Genomic DNA, 6,512 nt, shown 5'->3' on the forward strand with positions numbered 1-6,512 from the left:
CATGTGTGTTTCTGTATTGTACTTATGAGGACCAAATGGTCTCACAGTGGGAGAAGATGAAGATTATTAGTTTGAGGATATTCTGATGAGCTATTGTTTCTGATATATTTTAGGGTCATAATTTTGGTATTGTTGACAGTTCACTCCTAAATTAAAAAATACACCTAAAGCAAGAAAAAAACAACAGTTCCACACAAAATTAAGATCTGGATTATTTTGAGTAACCGGGCCATGTTTTCTGGAAAGGGGCATTACTCAAATGTTTTGGCTGAGTGCCTTCTAGTTCTTTTATATTTAAGAGAAGGCAGACATTTCTATGGCCAGATAACTCCCAACACTCACACCAAGACAATGTAGATTTATAAATTGCACTGCAAGCAAGTGGGAGAATATGTATTTTTGATTTTGGGGTGAGCTGTTCCTTTAAAGCTGAGCATTGAGAGATTTAAAGATGCCCTGACTCATGTTTTACACTATTGCTTGTGATGATTTGCCGTAGTTGCTCAGCTTACAAACTTCCCCATCGATTCCAGTTCTCATATTGTTTACTGGCCTGTAATCAGTTTTGTATCCCACCTCCTCAGGATGTGTTATTATTAGGCCAGACAAAAATGATAGAAGCCAGACCTGAGACAACAATGCCACAGCAAAGACAGATTTCTACACCAGTCAAAAGCCCTGTAAAGGTCAGCTAACCTGAGGTCACCAGGAGGTTTGTTACACAGAGCTATGTGAGAAGCCTAACAGGTAATACGATGAACTGTCCATCACAATGACAAACAGTCCTTGCCAGGTCAGTCAGAAGAGTTCTGGTATAACTGCTGTTATACACAAAGAAACAAAGATATTAAACGATCTTGGAACAAATATGTGGCAAAAACACAACGTTCAATTATTTGCGTGTAACTGACAATGTAGAACTTAGTGTTTGATAAAGGAAGTCAGGTCCACTGTAAAGTACACAACATGCCTTCAACATGGTATTCAAGTTAAACTTGGGAAAACGATACTACTTTATGTACATGGTACCGCCATTGTCGTTTCCAAATATCTTTGTCTATTCTGCCTGAAATATATTAATGTATTTCTGTGCTCTTGGGATCATGTGATTAAATGTCGCTTCTTCTATACACATTGACAAACCTGTGAAAACAGAGTTTTTGGACACTTGGGGGCAGAGGAGTTCTAACAACAATGGCATATCACTTATCAAATGTCAGGTATTAGCAAACGGTTGCCAACTTACACATCCTGCAGACTGAGCAACATTAACATATTCTGGTGAATAAATATCCAATATTCACTCTTCCTTTTACTCTGTTTTTGGTCTCCACCAACTTCTGAGGGAAATATCTGACTTACTTGCTGCTCCGTTATTTTCACCAACTAACCGCTAAGCACTCACCACTGCTTGCTGTGCCTGACAATAATGATTTTAGCTCTTTAATCAAGTAGTGTTAAACGCATTAATGTTGAAAAGTAGTGCTTGTGTGTCTTCTTCTGGTAGAGGTGCCGGATTAGCAGAGTCAGTTTTTAAGAGAGTCATTTTTGGGAAGTATTTACCTATTACATTTTTATATGTCCATGCCAGTGACAGTTGTGGTCAGTGGGATTATGTTTTTGGGTTTAAAGTCCTTCCCCCTGACCGTCCATCGGTTCCATTCACACAAATGAAATATCTCAAGAATGACTTGAGGAATTTCTTCAAATATGGTATAAATGTCCATATGAGGATTTTTTTTTTTTTAACTCCTCAAAGTGTTCAAAAACAATCAAGACTGCATGAAGGCTTTGTTTACCTTTTGAGTCAGTTTCTAATCATACATGAAAATATCAGCCCGTTTTGCCACTGGGTTAAAACTTTACAGAGATGGATAAACCTTAGACATCTGAAAGGATGAATACCTGAGATGTTGCTGTCTAATTTAAAGCTAAAGTGCAGGACTTTTCTGTTAGCCTGTTAGAATCAAGCCCTTGCCAAACAAGCTCACACAATACTAAATAGAGCCTATCTCTGCTTGGGAAAGCTGTCAGTGTTATGCAGTATATCGGAGTTGTATCTGTTGTCTGTGACATTCCAGTGATAGCTTACGTCCGTAATCTGCATAATTTTTTCAGTATTTCTGCAATTTTTCTGAAAACGTATGGACATTAATTAAAAGGGGGCAGTGTAGCCAATTGAGACACAAAGACTGTTTTCAGGAGCTATTAATGGAATATGTTGTGTTGCATTTTACAACCTTCTCCACTGTTTGTTGTTGTCAGAAACTTTTGAGACTTAGCTTTGCTGCCCTCTAATGGATAGATTGCTTTACATACACGGCACGACAACATAAAGGACGCATTAAATTACGTGGGCAGCAACGTCTACATAGTTTGAAATGGACATATCTATTTTTGTACGAAAAGTGAGCATTAATGAGGCTTAAACACACATCGAGGTTTTAAACATTGGGCTTTGAGTTTCGGAGTTGGTTCCGCACTTTTGTTTACACGATAGTTTTACCCTGGTAAATTTAACTTTGGTTTGATTATCTTCACTATTTCTCTGGGTGATAACAATAGAACTCATTGTTGCAGACTTCTAGGAACTTATATTTATATTGCTTCAAGCAGAAAATCAATGGGCAAGCCTATAATGTATGCAGGTTTTCTCAACCACTTTAGTTGGAGGTTAAACTAAAATTAAGCCCACCTGAGATGTTAGTTATAATGCCAATGATAAGTCCAGTTAGTTGTTCATTTTATCTTACCAATAGGTTTGGCTCACCCACAATTGTGTGACTTCTGGAGTTTCTTGTCATGTTGCCCTTTTTTTTTTTTAGAGATGTTGCCATGTTCCCCGATGTCAGTAATACACTTGGTGATAATTTAATTCATATAAATAGAAGTGATGACATAAATCAGTCCTGAGTTGGACTTCACTGGAGTTATCATTTAAAGAATAGATGTAAGGGTTATTGTTTAATGTGGTTTAATGTGACATTTTCAGTCCGCCTTGCAGTCCGCGGTGATCCGGCCTGGTTGTGGGACGGAGCCTAGGACTTGGTCCTGTCCTGAGGCTACATGCTGGCAGGGCACAAAGAAGACAGGGAGTCAGATGGGGGTCAGTTTCCCAGCCATCCAGGGAGGCCGGGACCTGAGACCTCCTCTGAGGGCGCCCATCTGACGCCTAATCCCCAGGAAATACAGACAGGTTTCACCCCCCTTCAACCCCTCCCATCTCTTCCCCTCCACCCCACCATCCATCCCTCCATCCCTCCCTGCTTCTCCTTGCAGGCAGAAAAGCCCTGTAAATTCAAAGCATCTGTACGGGCAAGGGCCAATCCGAGGGCCGCCTTTCCCAGAGCCCGCGCAGATGAAATTTTATTCTTTGCACGAAAAAATTACAGGGGGAGGGGGAGAAAAAACAGAAAATAAAGTAAAGCAAACAGTGGTGGAAGATCAAGGAGAAGAGGGGTAAGGAACTGGTCATCAGAGATCTGCCCTGCTTTCCAGTGTGTTCATAAGAAGAAAGTAATATTATGTTCTTTATGGTTGTGATTTCTGACTGGAGCCTGATAACAACAACATTGTGCTGCAACAGCTACTGCTTTTGGACATTAATTCTTCAAGCGTACATGTTGCCATGTTGTTGTTGGGAACGAGACACGCTCAGCTGCAGTAGATTATACGAGTCAATGAAGTCTGTCAAACGTTGTAATTTAGAAAGTTTTTCACTTTCAGTTTTTCAGAAAACTAGCATCAAAAACTCTGACTGACCATTGAGTGACAGTGATGTTGCATTGACCTCATGGCGCTGTTGTGTATTGCTTGATATTGCAAAGGCCTTTGTTATAGTTAACTGTTTACTGAACATGACCAAAAAATGACCAAAGAAGATGCAATATGACTACAAAAAGACATAAAATGACTATTAAGAGACATAAAATAACAATAAATACAACCAAAAAAGACACAAATGTCTACAGACACAAAAGTACCATAAAGAGACACAAAACTATAAAAAGATGCATGTCAAAGTGACATTTTATCAAGAACAATCATTTTTGACAAATTTAAATAAAGTGAAAGCAAACTCCATAAAGAGTTTATTTTATTTTTCATAGTAACAAAGCTGAAGTCAGTAACAAGAAATCAACACATTTTACGGTTTTCTACTAACATGACATGATATCATGTGCTTTATTCTCAAAGATATTAATATTTCTGTTCCCCAAGATCTTCCTGGTGCAGTTTCATCACGATCCACAGTTTCATTAATGTAATGTTTTCCAGCTGTTGGTAGCTCCTTATTGTCCTTTGCACTGGGTGTAGGATAATAGTGTAAAAGTAAGGCATTATTTTGTGTGCATACTGAATTTTCATTATGCTTCATTGTCAGAACCTGCTTAAAATGTGTTTGTGTGAATTTTTCGACACAGCTTATGTCTCCTTTAACCTCTACAGTGACCCCTGAGGGTCCCTGGACCTCTCTTTGGGAGACTAGTCCTTGAAATGACTGTGTACGTTGGAATAAGTTAATAAAAAACTCCTTAACCCCTCTGTGGCAAAACTGGTTTTCAAGTCGAGCAGGAAGTAAAGCCTCTGTGAAGTATATTTGTGAGCGTGGTTGGCGTTTTGTGCTTTTCAGAGACGGCTAAACAGTAGTCTTTGGTAGTTTTCGGTCAGAGCCGGGTTTCATGTGGTTGAGGACAAAGTTGCAATGAGAAACTCGATAATTTCCAAGAACTCAAGAGATGGATTTACACATGAGCAAAAAAAAAAAATTGGATGTGCACTCATGTGACCCACATTGGATATTTTAAAAGTGGAATCTGGCTCAAATTGGACCTGACTCAAGTAGAATGAGTCATCTATAGCACAGTTTAACCAAATGAAGACTTTTCAGGTTGTATCAAAAACTGAAAACCCTACTGGCTCTCTCATATATTTCACTTTCCTCTTGTCCACAGCTGCCTGCCAACATGGCATCATGGGTAAATCTCAATCAAAACTAAAGCTACAGCACTTTACCTTGGATCTACAGAAAGAGCTCCAGTTTAAAGAAACTGTGTCTCTCTTCTCCTCAGGACCTGATTTAAAGCTGTTAGATAATAAATAAATAATGTTAGAAAGGTTTCACAGCAGCCAGGGATAAAAACATAGTGTAATCAAAAAGCTCATTGCTCATGGAATCCCACTGCATCAGTAAATGTGTCTGAGGTGAGATGAGGTGAATGCAGCAATTCTTGGCACATTATTGATTTTTTCTTCTGCATTTTGCAACCATATCGCTGCACAGAGGGTTGATTTTGCAAAACCACAATCAAGTGTAATCATGTTCTCTAACTTCAAATTCTCAATCAGGTTTTTAGAAACCTGATTTTAGAAATCATAAATAAATGATGAGATTAAGATGAGATCATCACACTCTTCTTCACCAAAGTGTGAGCACTTTTGTTTAATTCACATTTTGTCTTTGTTTTCATGCTTTGCTCTTCTCACTGGTTTGAAGTGAAAAGTCAAATGCTTGTAATGTTTTCTCTCTTAAGTTCTTAATAAATAATACCTTCTCTATAAGCTGAATGTTTCTGTGATTTATCCACTACTTTTAGATAAATATTTGAACTGTTTAACTGTTTAGCTTAAGTAACTTTAAGCTAAGCATTTTAGCTAACTTTTAGCTAATCACCCAAAATGTTTTTATTGTATCCTTTCTTGTTAATATTCACCTTTCCACTGCTCTGGAGTCTCTTGAAGCCTTCCTGTTTTACCTGAAGTGTTTAGTCATTACTTTCACCTATTTATTTTTTATCATTTTGTTAGTAATTTTTGCTACCTGTTTACCTTTTGTGCTCACTTGCTAACCAGTTTTCACACACTCCCTGCAATGCAGACTTCAGGTGTTCGAGCTTACTTAATATGGGGGTATATTCTTTTAATCAAATCTTGCTTATTTTTATATATTTTTGAGCCAGGTACAATTTTTTCATGTACCCCTGGTGACAGCAGAAGTACCCCCTGTGGCACAAGTACTCCTGGTTGGGAATCAGATATGAACGAGAATAGTGTGCATTATTGTTCAATATGGACATAATCCAAATCATGCTTTTAATTCACCACCCTGACCTCAGTCTACGCTGGTACGTTGGCACTGGGCATCAAGAATGAGCTGCAAAACTGACAAGTGAACACACTCGAGAGACCTGACTGGCATTTTAACAGGTTACTAAAAGGAAGCTAGGCTGTACTCCTATGGCCTACCATGAGCCTGTGTAACTTAATCCCATGATCCACAACCATTAAACAAGGCTAAAGAAGGGATATCCAAATCTACCAAACACAGGGAGGGAGTGCCACCCGTCCCCACTGTGTCACCTGTAGTCCTAACTAGCCTGAGTGTCTCTATATCTGTAGCCTCAGAGCGTCAGGAGATAAATCAGTCCGGACAAGTGAGGCAACTGCCTCTGACGTTCGCCTGCCACCTCGAAAGGGTTAAGTCGGATCCCAGGCTGGCCACATCACACTGT

Source organism: Centropristis striata, chromosome 15, assembly GCF_030273125.1.
Source record: "Centropristis striata isolate RG_2023a ecotype Rhode Island chromosome 15, C.striata_1.0, whole genome shotgun sequence".
NCBI lineage: Eukaryota > Metazoa > Chordata > Actinopteri > Perciformes > Serranidae > Centropristis > Centropristis striata.